The sequence below is a fragment of the Neolamprologus multifasciatus genome, chromosome 13 (genome assembly GCF_963576455.1).
Source record: "Neolamprologus multifasciatus chromosome 13, fNeoMul1.2, whole genome shotgun sequence".
In the NCBI taxonomy this organism is placed as follows: Eukaryota; Metazoa; Chordata; class Actinopteri; order Cichliformes; family Cichlidae; genus Neolamprologus; species Neolamprologus multifasciatus.
This window is the reverse complement of record NC_140451.1, coordinates 14,792,479-14,811,303: the sequence shown is the minus strand read 5'-3', so window position 1 is coordinate 14,811,303 and position 18,825 is coordinate 14,792,479.

Below are 18,825 nucleotides of genomic sequence, written 5' to 3'. Positions count from 1 at the left end.
CCTGGGCTCACAGCGTCAGTCGAATTGGGATTATTACTCCTAAATAGTCTGCGTGAGACGTGTGTTCTTGGTATTCGGCTAGCTTGTGGCTAATTGTGGATTTTCCTTCTTCCTCCAGGAGAGTCTTGCGAAGAAGCGAGTTGGGGAGCACACACACTAACGGAGCTACAGCACGGGACGCACTGTGAGCAAGGGACGAGCACTATTGGCAAATTGCACTTTTGAGTGAAATGTTGGACTTACTGTGTTTCACTGTAAATAAAGTGCACTGTGTCATCGCAGAGTAGTGATGTGCAGATCGATCCTGAAATATCGATTCCTCCGATACCAGTCATTTATGTTCTAGAATCGATTCTCACATTAAAATATCGATATTTTAGTAATTTAGAGTAAATTTGTAGTTTATCATTAACAGGAACATAGTAGAAAAAAACTATAACATTCGGATTGTCTACATTCAAAGGAACTACTTCCTCTTCCACCTTTCATAGTCATGTGCAAAATAGGGCTGTATAAATGTCTTGCAGCCCCACTCACAACAATGGCTGAGCGTAATTGTGCGGACGTACTTTACCTCCACAAACAGCTGAGACGTGGTTTGCATACATGTGGCAAAAAAGAGTTGTTGTACTAGGGAGACATTCAAAAGGGCTGTTAGGGGGGGGGGTGATAAATACATTTTACAGGGTTTATTTATCGGATAAAATACGTTAAATGTCACCGTTATTATTGGCCGGCCCGGAAACAGTGGGGGTGTCCAAATTCAGAGGCTGCTTCCACCTGAGGACCCGGCCTTCGCAGTCTAAAGAAAGCTGGGTAGTACGTCACAGGCTCCCTCAGTGTAATGAAACTCTGCTGTCTGCTCCTTGCTATCTAAAATATATATTTAATAACCGGGCGCTGACGTAAACTCTTCTGTTTAATCATTTTCTGTTTGACGATTATTCAGCTGTGTGAAAACCCCGGCGGAACCCTCCCGAGGGATTAATAAAGTTAAATTTAATTTAATCTAATCTAATAACTCTTAGCCAAACCGATTTACTCACGAACAAATAAAACACTGAAAAAGCCAAACAATAACATTTTTAAGTTATCAAAGTGACTTATATATCATGTTTAACCTGAGTAGCGAAAGACCGGGGGGGTTTGAAAACGATGTGTCGGTCGGCTCAGATATTTGAAGTTTACACAGCTACATTCTCACCTGAAAATATGTTAAAAGTTTTTTGCGGCCCAGAAAGTAATAAGAGTAATATTAAAACGAAGTAGCTGCAGTAGTAGTAGCCATATTTGGAAACTGAAATTGGCTGGGCCGCGCTATGAATTCTGCTATATGGTTTTTCAATTTTGTTGTCCGGGTGGAAAATCGGGAAAAATTCGGGAGAATTTTCGGGAGGGGCACTGAAATTCGGAGGCAAATGTTCAAATGTTCAAACTTCAGGTTTTTTATTTCTATATGATGAACTCTGCATTATTAAGTGATAACAAAAAGTAATCTGATGTCCTGTAATCATTATGATGCTATAATTTGAGATACAATAAATAAAATAACTTTTTGTACAAAGTATCGGTATCGGATCAGTATCGTCGATACCACCCTGAATATTACTTGGTATCGGATCGGAAAGGAAATCAGTGGTATCGCACATCACTATCGCAGAGTCCTGCGTTTTGGGTCCTATTTTCCTCATCCCATGACAGATTGTGCAGAAAAAGTAGACTTGGGCTGAAAAATCTATCGCTTTATTACCTATTCAGGGTGTAAATCCTGTTTTAAAAAGTAACTAATTACTTTTGAAAGTAAGTAATCAGTAAAGTAACGGGATTACTAAGTAAGTAATTAGTAACTAATTACTGATTACTTTTTTTCAGTAACTTGACCAACACTAGTTGTATGGAATGCAAGTTTTTCAAAACTAAATGATTACAAAAAATGTTTAAAATGTGTCACAACTTAGGAGCAAATTCCTTTTTTTTTTCTTTTAAAAGGGTTTTAAGAACAGAGTATGTTTTATTAATTGGCCAAAGAATTCAAGTCAGTGAGCAACCATGCAGAAAAGCACAGCCCTGGAAGTGACTCAAGTGGAAGAAAAATAATCAGTGTTATTTATTTCTAATGGTGTTCCTGTTGAAAAATATTGACTGGGGAGTTTGGAAGGACAAGGAAAAATCAAAATAAAATCAATAATGGAGCTAGGAGAGGGTTCAAACACCAAGCTACCACCAGCAACTTATACAAATATATGAATAATGTAATGACATTACCTGTAACATTAACATCATTACCACAAACCCCTCTGTTCCCCACGGCCTATCTTGATGCTTACCTCCCTGAAAATGTAACTACACATCAGGTTGACGCCACCCACAACTATTGTGATCAGCCTTTTCAGCATGACAGATTCTTCTGGTGCTTTTTGGCTACTTTTACACCTTCATCATTAAATTCATCAGTGAGAGAATAACAGTGATTGTTTCAGTGGCCCTGAAAAAAACTGACAACTGAAAGTGGAGACCCAGGAGTGAAAAAAGTCTCAGCATTTTATCTTCTCCGGCTGGCTCTGGATGTGAATTAATTAAATAACCACACACAAGCATAAATGCCGGCAATGATGTTGGCTACTTACGTAGGTTACATCTTAGGCTCTGCAAAGATCACCTGCAGAAGCTTCAATGTGGCCTAACAGCATATTGATAATGTATATTTTTTCTGTGATATCTGATGCTGAGACTGGACTACATTATGTTCTTCACCGCAGATTAAAAAATGTTGCATGTGTTCAACAATAATAGTCCTTTACCTAAACATTTTAAAAATATATATTTGCACTTAACTCATTCCTGAGAATCCCTTTCATTTCACAGTTAAGACCTGGATGGCAACACATGTATTCATAACTTCGCTGTTAGCTAGGTTTCAGTAACATTCTTATCACTGCTTAGACAACAAATAAGACAAATAGCAACAAGCACATGAATCATTATATGAAGGGGGAAAAAATCGATTCCTTTGGCTTGAAAAAAATCAAATGTTTGCCATGCCAAGCTATGATGTAGTATTGCACCATATTGCATTGAAAACAGTTGGACCCCAGACTGAGCATACAGCAAAACAAGTACACACAGAATTTTTTGCCTACTGGCATGCCAGTCCAAAAAAAATAAAGACAAACACACATAAATCTCTATGACAGTGCTTTGTTTTATTGAACAGTGGGTAATCCATGAGGACAGAATATTCTGGTGCACATTTAAAGTGTTTTACACCCTCAGACAGATAAATGTACCTGCAGCAACAAGAATCTATGCAAATTAGAATACTACACCCCATATTTATGTTTAGAAATTAAACTCAGTGCAACAAGTTGAATATTGCATGACCGTGTTGTACTAATGCAATTATCTATCCATTTTCCACATCCTAACCCTTCTGTGGGATCATGGGCTGCTGGAACATCCTGCAGAGTTAAACATAAATAAGCATAGTCCTGTGGGCAATTTAGAATCTCAGATTCACCTGACCTGCATGATTGAACAGCTGGAGAATATGGGAACACCCAGAGGAAATGCACGTAAATACCAGGGACATGTAAAGTCCACCCTGAATAATCCCAGTCAAACCTGATTGTTTTTAAACCATGGAGCATTCTTGCTGTGAGGCTAACCACAGAGAAGCATGTCGTGTAGATATGATTAATGCTGTCGAAACGTAATTTATGCTGAATTGCCCACACTGAATATCAAAGTAATAAAGTAGGCAGCTCAGAGGGATATATTAGACCTATTTATTTTGCTAGTGTTTTTTGTTTTGGTGATGTCATTAGTTAATCCAAATAACTGGAGATATTAGCATGGCCAAAATATAACAGAGCTGTAACCTCTTAAGCCCCAATGCCCCCTGATACGGGGGCAAAAGGCAGGAGATCGGTTAGGCTTGGAGCTTAAGAGGTTAAAGAAATGGGGAAAAAATAAATATATATGCAGTAGGTGCAGTGTTGGGAAGGTTACTTTTAAAATGTTTTCCACTACAGATTACAGAATACATGCCCCAAAATGTATTTTTTAATTTATTTAATATTTATATTCCGTTACGTTACTCAACAACAGTAACATATTCTGAATACTTTGAATTACTTAATATATTATCATGCTTCTTACAACTACATGCATGTATTATTGCTGTGTGATTTATTACTATTACTGAAGACTACTCACCATACCAATACCAACTAGATTTCTTAATATAAATTAACCCTATCAGTAGGGTGGACATTAGGTAAGGCTGCACTTTTTGCAGCAATCTCGTATAGAAAACTATTCCGCGCGTATATAAAACGGGTCCACGGCGCCGAACCTTAGTAAAGGGACCTCTGGCTAATACGTCGGATAAACCGTAACTGTAACGGAATACAGTTATATTTTGTATTTTAAATACGTAAAGCCGGTACATGTATTCCACTACTCCCCAACACTGAGTAGGTGGAGATATTTGGTTATTTTATGGTAAGACAAACAACTGTTATTAATGAAATGAGTCACTCATGGGTGTATTTTTTAATTTACTTGAGGAAAAAGTCCCAGGAGTGCAGAGTCTGACAGAAGGAAACGGTGTGTGCATGTTCCTTCTCATTGAGTTCAGGCAGCTGAGGGAATGAGTTACAGCACAGCCTTTCACCTGCATTGTTCCCTCCGCACCTTCGCCTACACGTCACTCTGACCTCAGCCAGCAATAACTGAAGAGGTAACTCACTCAAAACTTTGTGTCACTGAGTTTGAGTCATTCTTTTCAAGCACCGGAGGTGGCATTTCCAACAATATGTGAGCATTTCAGGAATGGTTATTTTCTGCCTCCTTGTTGCTGTGCATTCGCTCATTTACCAATGTTCTTGGTTAAACTCTGTCAGCTCACATCTTTGGATGAGCTAAACTTTGTTTAAAAAACGGTAACATGTCGATAACGTTCCTCTCATGGGTTATAATTATGGACAACTCTTGTCTTGTGAACATCTTTGCAGGCCTGTATAGTAATATTTTGTGTTCTTTAATGTAAAACATTGATAATTTTAAGATGTACCACTTACTTATTTGTAAGATCACCCTTTAAAATGTTATAAACAAACTAAACGGCACTCACCCACAAAGTGACAGCAGAAGAAATAGAAAAACCGAAAGAGGAAATTAAACAAAAGCCAGATGAAGACACAGCATTACATGTACTTACCAGCCACTTCGTTCAACTGCATGCTAACACAAATATCAGTATAAAATATTAATATAGCAGCAACTGAACACGTTTAGACATGTAGACATGGTCAAGATGATCCGCTGAAGTTCAAAACGAACATCAGAATGGGGAAGAAAGGTGATTTAAGCAACTCTGAATTTTGGGATAGCCTTTAGTGTCAGGCAGGCTGGAGTATTTCTGAAATTGCTGAAGGTGCTTTATATTGTACGGAAAAGACCCTAAAACAGAGATAACCTCAACAATCAGACAACCTCCAATGAGCAAGCACTTGGTGACAGTGAGAACGAAAAACTCCCTTTTAACAGGAAGAAACCTCTGGCAGAACCGAGGTCAGGGAGGGGCAGACATCTGCCATGAGCAGTTGGGGGTAAGGGAAAAAAGACAGGACAAAATGCGATTGAGCATTTTTTAAAATGAAGACCTGTAGTGATCGACTCTGGAGACAGTTACTGAATTCTGCTTCTGCCTCAGCATCTGCTGAACCCGCTCTGTGATTTTTACATGCCCTACTGCGTGAGTTAATGTAATTCCCCATCAATTCCACTTTCTTATAACATCACTACTGTGGAATATTTGGTAGTGAGGAAATTTCTGGACTTGATACACAGGAGGCATCCTTTCACAGAACCGTCATGTAATTCACTGAGCTCCTGAGAGCGACCCATTCATTCATAAATGTTTGTAGAAGCAACCTGCATGCTTAGAAACTCATTGGAAGACCTAAGATCAATGATTTGGATGGGTGAGTGTGTGTATATATATATATATATATATATATATATATATATATATATATATATATATATATATTGGTGTGGTGATGTTCTTTTGGCTCCTCTGCTGTTATTATGTTGCTGCTATACTGCTACCTATCTTGGCAACAAGATCCATAGCCTGAACATTCGTCCATGACAGGCTTATGTCAAAACTATAAATTATTCCTTTCAGATTTGTTTCTATACTGCTGGATTTGATTGATTTAAAGTATTTTGCTAGCCCGAGAACCAGACAAATCTGAAAGCTCATGTTTCATTTGTTCTGGCACAATGTGTTTGGCTCAGCTCCTGTTCAAACAGATTTCCACATGCCACTTTTTCCATACCAATTTGATCACAACAGCTTATCTATGGGAAACGTTAATATCAATCAGTATATTTGCATGTGTTTTTCTGTCAGAACTACTTCACATGTTTTGGTAGTCCTGTTAGTATAAAGTTGTATGGGGAAGCACTGTATTATGAACATGCTGAATATTTAAACTGAGAGGTTTCAGACTACTTTGCGTTTGGGCATATGCTGACTAGTATTAAACTTCTTTAAACGTAGTCCTGACAGTGCTGTAATGTAAGTGGGAGCTATTCAGTGTTGCTTTTTATTTAAATAGGAAACCTTTTGTAGCTCGAAATTATAGTGAGCAAATCATTGATATTTTCTTCTTGAGAGCAAATGTTCACATTACATCCATACAGGAAGGTTTTGAACCGAGGAAGCTTTTAAGCAAGCTTTTAGACAGAGCCAGCATGTCTCTTTGTGTTCCCCATCAAGCTGACAGGAATTCAATAATTCCAGGGTCTCATTAAGTATCGGCAATTTACCGGGTGTAACATGTCTGACGCACATCTGCAGTGAGAACCCCCTTGCACACCAAGTCTGGAGTGCAGCACAATCTGCAGCAGTACCAGCAGTTATTGTTCATGCAGCACCTCACTCTGGTGCCCAGTGCTTCACAATTCTTATTCAGAGAGAGACCTTCTCACAGCTACTGCGCCTGCAATCCCTTTACTTTGCCACTGACAAAAAAAAAGAGAGGAAATCAATGAAACCAAGGATCAATAAGACTCTTCCACTACCAAGGCTATCTTCTTCTTTTTTAAATGATTATGTAAAGTTCAATAGTGAACATAGCTGCAGTCTAACATTAATTCTCCCCATTGTCGTTTGGAAGGGTACAAACCAAAGCGTATACTAAATACCTGATGATGTGTTTTGCAGGCATTTTTCTTGATACATCACCTGTATAACAGTAACAGATTTATGCACTTTTTAAGTAATTTGACGTTCAGTGAAACAGCCGTTTGAGCCCCTGATATTCAGACCAGGCATCTTCTATGTGATAAGAGAACAAACTGCAGGAAAAAAAATTAGATAAGTTAGTTCAAAATACTACAGGGTCATATGTTTGTTTTACATGGAGTTTTGTGGACGAGCTTTTATTTTAGAATTATCATATTACCAATATATCACACTACATTATTTTAAGACACGCACACACATTATCTGTTTGCTGTGAGTCAACCTTCACAGGTCAAAATTCCTACTTCTTCACTAACATTATCTTGCACTCCTTTTTATCTCCATTGTAGCCCGGCATAGCATTCGTAACTGTTATCTCAGTTATGCAGTGAAAGACGATGTTGTGTCAAAGCTGACTTTATTCGGCTGAAAAAGAAGAAAGGGGAAGATTGAACCGATACTGTTAAAAAATAAATCACATCGTTGCGAGAATAAACCAGAAGCAATACACAAGTCATATAACCCCACATAATGACGCACACAGTGATGTAAATTAAGAAACAAGAACTCGTGTCCGTGCTTCCATCAGTACGTACGCCTTCTGGCTGCAATTTTGGGATCCCTTTGTGATCTCACAGAAATAACTTGTTATAGTTATCAATGGACAACATTTTTAGCTTCACCTGATTCACCTAATTAAAGACCTAATCTGTCACACTTTGACAGCATATTCACATTTGTAAGCAAAGAGTTTGTTGTATGTATAAAATCTAAACTAAAATCATGTACTCATTCACTTTAACTGAATTTGCACTACAGTAGCTTTTGAACCGTATGCTGAGATATCTGTGCACTTTGATCACATTTTTAACATTTCAGCAATGGCTCAAGGAGTCATCGACTGCTAAGATTTACCTCAAAATCCTTATGTTGCAAGGTTTTGAACAATATTCCAGTTATGTTGTTTTCATATTTTAATTATTTTGGATGTGTCATATGGTTTCCAGTGTTTGTATGGCAAAGAGTGTGAAGCTTTAGCTGGAAACACTCCACAGTCAGGATTGCTGTTTGTTTAGGACTGTTGTGCAGTGTACAGGGCATTTGAATGCATCAAAAATGAGGTTGTTTTCTTTTAAACTGTAATGTTAATATTCTTTCTTTAACTTTATGAAAAAATTAACTAGGCCATTTAGAATTTGATTTTTTTTTTTTTTACTTCGGTATATTGTTCTGCTACAACACACACACACACACCATTAGTATAAATGACCCCACTTAAGTTGAGGTTAATTGTTAGTTTGCATATTTGATTAGTAAAGCCATCTAATCATTTTACAGTGTAGGGTAGGTTGTACAAAAATAATCTTGAAAATCAGCCATTAATAATTTAAATAGTTCAGCATTTTGGGATTCACTGAAAAGTTAGAAAGACTGAAGCTTCTGCGTCAGCCAGCTTAGCCGAGCACACAGACTAGAAACAACCTATCAAATCTTAAAATGCTTGAGTCAAGACTGTCTCTGGCTGAGGTTTTTGTTCAGATGTGAGAATGAAATCAGGAAATCATAAAAGAATAGGCTGTAGCATGTTAAACGGATACCCCTGAAACCACAATTTGTGTCCACGCTTGAAGTCTGTATGTGCATTTAGAGGCTTTTTTGAAAGTGATCACGAATTTACCATTTTTAAATGGGAGTAGTCATTTTAAGTGTATGGCTTCCTACCTCTTTTCCCTAATGTCCTCTTAGTATGAGTTTGGGGGTGTCCAAATTCATGGGCTGCATCCCCCTGAGGCCGCATTTGTAGGCCGATTACGTCACAGCGATGCAACGAAGGCTGTCCAAATTCATAGACTCCTCTGAATGCAGCCGACAAATGCGTCCTCCTTTTCCCCGAATTTGAAGGATGGGTCGGGTGTGTCCTTCGTGGCCCACCATATGCCAGAATTCATAGCGCGGCTCAGCTAATTCCAGTTTTCAACAATGGCGGTTTTTAATTTTAAGTTTTTAATATTACTCTTATTACTCTTTCTGGGTCACAAAATAAACTTTTAACATATTTTCAGGCGAGAATGTAGCTGTGTAAATATCTGCTCGGTTTATCAAGATACCACATATTTGCAAAAGTGCTCCAACGTTTACGGAGACGTCTGTTATCAACCAGCTCGAGAGCTAGCTGGGAGCTTGAGGGTCACTAGAGCCGCCGAGAACAGCAAACTCCCGGCACATCATTTTCAGATCACTGCGGCCTTTCGCTACTCAGGTTAAACGTAATATATAAGTCACTTAGACAACCTAAAAATTTTATTGTTTGGCTTTTTCAGTGTTTTATTTGTTCGTGAGTGAATAGGTTTGGCTGAGATTAAAGTTATTCGATTAGATTAGATAAAATAAAACTTTATTAATCCCCCGGGTGGTTTTCACACAGCTGAATAAACGTCAAACAGAAAAATGATTAAACAGAAGTGTCAGATGGTCGAGAATTTACATCAGTGTCCTGTTATATTTTAGATAGCAAGGAGCTGAGTTTATTAAACTCCACCGAGACAGTGGTGACGCAAATCTGAAGGCTAGACCGTCCAATTTCACAGCCGTTTATTTCCGGCCTACCCGACCTTCTGAGGACCTGGCCCACGTAGACCATGAAGGCCGGGTCCTCAGGAGGATGCAGCCCATGAATATGGACACGACTTTTGTCAGCCTTGTGTGATGCATTAAGTTGAGGGGTTTTTTCATAGGCCTTGAATGAAGTAGATCTGGTGTGTATAATTACAGTTTAATTTGGAAGCATATTACTCTTTATTACTTCAAAGTTAGAATAACATTTTATGCCAAAGTAACAGTTATCAAAAGTGCCCTATAACACTCTCCCATAATTATATTTTCTAGCACAATGCTTAAAGTCCAGCCATTGTGAACTGAAAAGACACTGTGTAATTTTTTCAGCTTTTATCCCTCAGGGGACTGACTACTTCCTGTGTCTCCACAGAAAAGCTGTAAAAAGATATGGCAAGAGGTGATTGATTGAATAATCTATTGCGCCTCTTATCTGAGCTTACTTCATCACTCCATCCAGCCTCCGAAGATAAATCTTCATATCTCCTCACACTAAAAGATGGGTTACAGGTGAAAACAGGACTTCTGATTCTATCTTCAAACCTCTCTCTGTTTCTTTTTAACTTGTCACCCTGATTTGATTCTCCAGCTGTTAGCCCTTTTTTCCTACATTAAATGGTCTCGTGCAGAGGTTGATTTTTTTCTTATTATGGACATCGAGGGCAGACCATACAAATCAATGTTTGACTCCTCACTTTAACCTTGGGATGTCATTAGTGTCTGCACATAAAAGCTAAGCTTGACTTGAGCTAATTTAGCTAAATGAGGATATGTCCCAGTTGAGATAAAAAGATGAAGGGGAGCCTTAGCAGCATGACATTTCTACCTACATGAATGACTATAGACTCATTCTAAAACACTTGAGGCTAAGGGGCAGATGTGACATTCATGATTTGTAACCTTTTTATGCCTTAGTGCTGTATTATGTAAAAATATATAATATAATATATATGCATTGATATGAATGTCACTAAAATTATTTTCATAAATGTAAAAATAGACACATGTGATTTATCAACAGTAATGGATAAACAAAACAGATTTTATGGCAAATAATCTATTTTAATAACATTTATGTTAAGTTAGCATTAGCACCATAAAGTGGAACTGTTTGGTTGAGCACTTTAAAAAATTAAACATTTAATTTCATTGATTTAATGCTGTCAAGTCACATACATCTGCTCAGTAAGTCCTCTAACACTATCGTATATCAAATAATCAAACCTTCCTGCCTTAGTTTAATCAAAGACACTTAAAATATGTTGGATGGTTTTTTGGTTTTTGACTTCCTGGTTGGGAGAGGGATACGAAGAACCAACCGTTTACATTCACAGTGACATCTGGTGGATTTCTTTCAGCATTGCATACCTTAACCAAGTGGCAGAGATGGCTCACTTAGGTGTAGTGAAGTTAGGCACTCTTCTTATTGAAATATAGTGACTCAAACTATGCTCGACCATTTGGTTGAGCAGGTTGTTAAAAGCTTAAACACCTTAGGGATTAATTGAGAAGTCAGTGGTGACAATCTCACCCTTGGGGACCAATTTAAAGTGCACAAGCTAATGAATGTTGAAAATTAAAACAAGCATTCTTCCAGACTTGCTTTTCTATTTGTTATTTTTTCAATTGTTCACTTTAAGGGTCGCCACAGTAGATCAGCTGCCTCCATCTCACTGTGTCCCAAGTGTCCTTTTCTAGCATGATAATCCTCTGCAGTATTTGTATAGTGAAATCTAAATGGAGAAATCAGCTAAAAGTTAGCATTAACTAGTAAGAAAGCTTCTCGCATGCCTGTTTGTATCCATTCTTTAAATAGTTTTTTGGCTTTGGCAATTGTCTCTGGAAGCAGGTTAAACGCTGCTTGTCTACAGGCCACTGGAATCTGTATGGGGACCAGTGTTATGATGGAAGTGCTTGTGTCACAATAACAGTGGAGTTTGTCATGCTCATAGGGCAGCAGGGCTTTCACTGGCCTCAGATCAGTTATATCTGTGCATTGTATAGAAACAGAGCTATTATTAATCGCCAAAAGAGCCCTTTTTACCATGATAACATTTGAGTTTTCTCTTACTAGCTTCTTTTGCCAACATGTGTGAGATATAGAGGAGTTATAGGAATTATAAATACTAAGCTTTCAGAATAGTATTTATTAGACATCACTTGGTTGAGTGAAGGTACAAAGTTAATACACCACCTTTTTTTATATACCACTAGATACTGATGTTTAGCAATGTGCGTAAATTTAATTGATGTTTTTATCTTAGAAATATGTTTAGTATACTTGAAATCAATGTGTAGGCCTGTTTTCTGGGATCATTAAAGCTGTTTATTCAGAGATATCTGATCAAAGTACAGCCACAACAAACATTAGATTTTATAGAATATAATGCATTACTGTAGATTAAACAGAATACTAAATATTGAAAATAAACCTGAAATATCAGCAGCATGAAGATTGACCCTTATAACACTAATGGGGAAAACCTTTCTCCAGATAAGTACTTTTACTTTGGATACTTTAAGTACAATTGGCCCATAATGCAGTTTTATGTATATTGAGGTGTTTTCATAATGTTTTATTGGTCATTTGGCTAAAGGAGTGGTTCTGAAAAAGTCATCCAACACTTTTCATTGCAGCTAATAGGAAATGTTTAGATAAACACAGAAGTAACTGTAATTTACTAATTTTCTACCAGGAAGGAGTGAAGAAAGGTGAAGAATCCAGCATAAAACATTACAAATATTTGGTAGGGGTGAAGGGATGTCATCTAGTTGCCTTTGTGTAAAGTCACCGCAGGCCACTGATGTACAATATATGTGCCTTTGTATACAACGTGCATGTATGTGTCATTTTTGATGTTTTGGTGTATACTTATTTAAATGTGTGAATGTTGTATTTTAAACAAAAGTGCTGTAATTGTGCTAAACAGGTGTGATTTTAATCAGTACTTTACACAAAATAGCTTTGGCTCATTGTGAATTCCGTATATCTGTATTGTGTATTTATCCACGGAGCTCCGTTTTTTTTCTGCTTAGTAACACTGTGGTAGTTAAAAGTGAAATTCCTAATTCTGGATAAATAACACAATAAATCAATATATTAAATAGCAGAATATATTCGTTTCCCCACATTACAAATAGAAAACAGAATAAATGTAACTAAATCTTTGTATTGTTTTATGGGTTTACCTAATAAGATGGCTCAGATTATGTAAATCCATTTAAAGGAAAAAAACATATATCAATGTCACAGTGCGTTTTGATTAAAAACAAATGAACTTAAAACTGATTTTGAGTTCATTTAAATATCGCAGATGTTATTTGACTGCATTTATTTGCAGTGTAACAATATGCTCGGAAAGTATAAATCAACATCTAAAAATCTGCAAATCGCATTTGCACCATGGGTGTTTGTTTCGATTTGATTCATACAAACTTTGTCAAACACATCTTATTAGTTTTAAAATAGTGTTCCTACCTAAATGTGTTGATAGTTCTGCAAGAATTTTACCAACATTTTCAAAGGTGCTGCAGTGAAGACCCGAAAGGAAACCTCTATTATAACAGATGAGCCATTTTAAGGTAAAGCAACCAGTAGTAACTAGTAGCCACAGCGTCAGTTTCCTACACATGTAAAACATACTCACCACACAATCACTGTAGCTAAAATGATAATATAAAATTAGATTTGTGTGTGTAAAAAAAGGATGCTCTGATTAGCATTGAAGTGATTTGGAAAAAGAGATACTCAGGCAAATGTGTATTACACAGAAAAAACTAAAAAACTTTCAACAGTTGTATCCATTGTATCAATTCAGGAATGTCCACTTCCCTAAATTTATGTTTTAATCTGCTGATTAAAAACACAAAATGTACCCAAAATAAGCAGCCTGACCAGAAGACATTCACACTCCCACACATGCTCACTCACATATATTATCACCCCACATAATGATATGCCTTTCTTCATTTAAATGGTTTGAATGTTTACTTGTAGAAGGTTTTTTGTCACCCATATCCATCACTGATCCATCTCTATTTGATATGTGCATCTGGGTAATCTTGAATCCAGCTGGGGTGCCAATTGTTCTTATTATTATTCTGTGCAGAGATATTCTTTATGCCACCGCCAGATCTGTTCATCACATGGGTGAGCTCCTCCAGCCTGCTTCTTGGCAGAGACTATAATTACAGCCAGAGCAAGTCTTGATCAGAATAATGGGAAATTAAATATTTTAAGAGGAAGGATACCCGCTCTTTAAAGTCTTAATCAATTTTATAGATATTGTCAGGGAATTAAATGAGAGAGATAAAATTAGCATTTTCCAACTCTATCACAGAAAGCCCTCCTTCTCTACAGCCATACTCTAAATACGGAATCACAAATTTAGAAATGATTTCCGATGTAAATGTCTCAATTAAATTAATAGATTTTGCTCTGAAGCAGAAGGTTGCTGCAGGTTTCAAAATCTGTGCATTCATTTTATAAGAAAGGAAAAGCAGAGTATAACCTTCTCAGCTCCTGTGCAAATTCTGAAAACATGCAATTGGGGCCCGAAGGCATATCATGTATGCCCCAAAAAGCGATTTATGCCATAGAGGATTGTCACTAGCTCAGCTGGTTTCTTTTCTTTTCATGTATCATTGTCAACAACAGCATTAAGAGCGCCTATGTTTTCATATTCTTGAGAATGGCTTGTCAGGAAAATGCCAATGAAAATGTGCAGAGAAGTAATCTTCTAAGAGAAGGAAATATAAATAAAGGAACAAACAGTGGACTTTATGAGACTCTGAAAGGAATTGGCGAAGTGTGAAGTCAAAACAAAAGAGAATAATTGTGTGTACTTGGCATGAATAGAATGGAGCAATGGTATGTGTATTGTGATTGACTTAAATGCTTGCTGGTGGTATCGATGTGACTTTAGAGTGTTTATGAGAGCATAACTCATGGCTGTGCTTTTATTGTACTCATTCCTGACTAAAATTACCTGCATTGCGTGCATTTCAAAGACTTTTGTGTCACAAAGCTCACACTAAGAGAAGAATTGGAGAAATGAGGGTTGTATTGCATTTACAGGTATAATCAGACATGTTTTCAAAGACTCACATGTGAGTATTTTGAGCTTTTTTCTAGATAGGACAGCAATGATGAAAAGTTAACAAAGAAAGTGCAGTGAATTACTGAAAATAGCTAAACAAATAGTTGTCTAATCAAAGGTGTTTTAGTGGTTTATTTAATTGCTATGAATAATGTCAAAGCAAATGAGGCAGTGGAGTCAACTGGTGTACATGATGATCTATACCAGGGGTAGGCAACCTTTCTGATGATGAGTGCCGTCTAAAATTTCCTTAGAAGTCAGTGTGCCATATGATTGCATTAGCAATAAATTTAATAACGCTCTATATTAACAGTTACACACTATATAGAACCACTTTATAGAATTATATTTGTTCGCAGATGTTGGCAGCTATCAGTGAATAGTTATCAGCTATTTTGAAACAAAAAAAAAAACCACACTTTTTATCCATAACAAGAACTCCATGACAGCAAATGAACTGTACAACAGAAAATACAAATGCTATTTGTGGTCTCCTCACAACAGTGATAAGACAAATAAACTGGGCCAATATGGCATGTTTTTTAATACACATGTTAATGTGATCTCTGGTCTCCCACTCAGAGACACAGGTCTCTGAGTGTCCAACATTCAGACGGCTGACACTCTTCGTTGTGAGAGAAAATCTGCTCACACAACTATGTAAAGCAAAATACTGTCAATAAGGCCTCTGCAATGTTCTGAAGACAGTTAAACTTGTCAGGTAGTGATGTCCAGCAGGTGAAAATGCAAGCTCCATGAACACGCACAGCTGTGGATTCCAGCATTAACTGGCATTAACTCAGCCAGTTAATGCGAGACAAATTTAGCTGCTCATTAAAGCTCTCTGGTTTGATCAGAAAATAAAACATTGGTCCATACACCTGAAAGTCCCAAAAACGCATTGTGAATTCTGTCTCGAGTCTACGGATGTATCCGTGTATTTCCGTGGTGCTGATGCTGAGCAGGCAGCTCCTGAAGCTTTTGAAGTGTCGGAATGTGGAAAGCTAACAACGTCCCTCTGACCAGTAGGCTAAGTTATTTTTAGCCAATTACAAGTTGAATCTGGTAGTTGGCGTTGTTAGCTAAAATACTGTCATTAAGAAGAGGCACAACTAATGTGTCTATGCGAGCTAATTTGCGATGTGCACCGCTGGCGCAGCCATTTATTTTTTAATGCACATTCTCAGATTAATTCACTGCGTGTCGTGCCCAGGGCTGGACTGGGACAAAATATTGGCCCGGGCATTTAGACTAGAGACCGGCCCACCACGTATTACAGGAAAAGCCATAAAGCCTTTGACTGAAAACAAATGCTGTTGTGACAGCGATGTACTGTCATGATCCAGAGTCTGTGATTCCGTGTTTATGTTTTTGTTTATTATTATTCTGTGGTTTTGGTTACCTTGGGTGTTTGTACTCTTCTGTTTCATGGTTCATGTTCCTATGTTCTGTATCCCCCAGTCTGTGTTAAGGTTGTGGGTTATGTTTACGTGTATGTGTTTCCTGTTTTACTGGTCCGTGTCTGATCTCAGTGTGTTCAGTTTACTTTTCCCCTGTCTCGTCAGGTCGGATTACTCCCAGCTGTGCCCTCCTTTTGTGTCTCATTCCCTCGTTATCCTTCTGTGTATTTAAACCTCGTGTCTGCCTCTGTTAGTTGCTGGTTCGTCTGTGTTGTTCCCCTCAGTCTCCCTGTGTCTCGCCGTACCTCCCTGCATCTTTGTTCTGGTTTGTTTTATTAGTTTTGCCCAGTTTAGGTTTTCCAGTTTCATGTTCACCCGCCACTTCTGTTTCTATCTACTCTGTTCAATAAATACTCACCTGCACCAGAGCTGCTGCATTTTGGGTCCTTTCTACAAACTCCACACGTCTGCCACACCAGACGTGACATGTACACTGTCTTGTTGGTATATGTATGATTTCTATTCATTTTACGTCAGATGAAAACTTTGGTTGTAAGCTTCAGATAATTATTTAATAACAGCCAGACATTTTAAATGAGAATAAGAAAGTATTTATTTGTGCCCCCCTTTCCCTGTTAATGCCCTACCTGGCCCCCCTGGCAATTATTGATATTTTCTCTGAATACGACACGATTCCGTCTTTTTACGGGACGGTTGGCAACTCTAACTAACCTTATGAATACAATAAAGTTCACCAGTAACATCATAGCACCCACCCAGCTGTATAGAAACTCCGTCATATATATGCAGCTATATACGGCTAGCTAATATGCAGTACGAGTTATTGTAACTGACTGGTTCACCCGAAAGACAAAACGCCAAAACACAGACTTAACAATGTGGTGTATGCTGTACAGTGCAGCGAGGAATGCCCAGACCTCTACATTGGAGAGACCAAACAGCCACTTCACAAGCGCATGGCACAACACAGAAGAGCCACCTCCACAGGACAAGACTCAGCTGTCCATCTGCATCTTAAGGATAAAGGACACTCTTTCGAGGATGCCAATGTTCACATTTTGGACAGAGAGGACAGATGGTTTGAAAGAGGAGTGAAAGAAGCCATCTATGTCCACTGTGAGCGACCATCTTTGAACAGAGGCGGTGGTTTATGACACCACCTCTCTGCCATCTATAATCCAGTTTTGAGATCCCTTCCCAGACGCCTTAACGCCCACTCACACCCTGGGCCATCTGACCTCAGGAATTCGCATGATAAGGTGGGGCCAGGTTTCACAATGAACTCACCCGAAACTCTGGCGGATTGGGACCCACACCCAGTTCCACACCTTGGCTCAGGCGATTAGAGGATCATCAGGGGGTCCTTTTGTCCCTCTGTGGGGGGACACTCCCACTAGGTTTATATCTGGGACTCTCCACCATTTGACCTTAGAACTGAAGAAGCTTCTCGGATGAGAGGTGAAACGTCTTCAAGTAACTTAAAGAAGTCCAGACGCTTTTCTTTCTTTGCAAGCTCCTTTGACTACGATGACCTGGATGACTGAGAACCTTCACAGACATTGTAACTGACTGTAAAAAGTCAGGACAACAGAAATAAACTCCACCTAAACTTGGTTTATATCTGACCCAGATAGACTGCAGGTCATAACTTCTTACCTGAAGTTCAGTTCACCTGACACTCGGACCGGCGGCTGCCTCGGGTCTCTCCTCCTGCCTCCCCTTTCCCTCATCCACCTGCTGGCCTCCACCACTTGATAATGTTACTGAATCTGTGGAAGCTATGCCATAGCCACCATCAAACCACTGAGTTTGTTTTACACACCCGCCAGCATCTGGCCAATCCACCACCTCTCATTGTTTATACCATTACAAAAAAAAAAAATTAAAAAAAAAAATCATCGGCCCACCGAGCAAATGCCCAGTATGCCCGATGTCCAGTCCAGCTATGGTCGTGCCATCAGTTAACCCTTCGCGTGCCAGCTGTGGCACACGTGCCTAGGGTTGCCGACCCCTGATCTATACAGTGCTTAGCTCCAAAAAGGAGGGATCATTTGACAGGTAAGAACTATCGCAATGAGCGATGATTTTTAAATGTATTCTTATCCTAAATATATCTTATTTTTTTCTATTGGTTGGTTTTGGCCAACTTGTTGTAGCCAGAGCTAGAATGTTAGATTTTTACATGCCGTAAAAAATAAAAATTGTATCCACTCATCCAAGTTGTTGCTAATACATTTCATGTCTATGCCAACGTCATAATATCCTGTTAAGACAGAGAATCTGTCACGAGATGCAGGAGGGACTCAGGCGCAGACTGAAATCGCAGAGATACGTTTGTTTATTTAACACTCCTCATGCACAGTTTACAGGTGAGGGAAAAGGGGTCCAGGGTCACCAGAGTTCACGAACGGATCAGGAAAGTGAAAAGATTTCT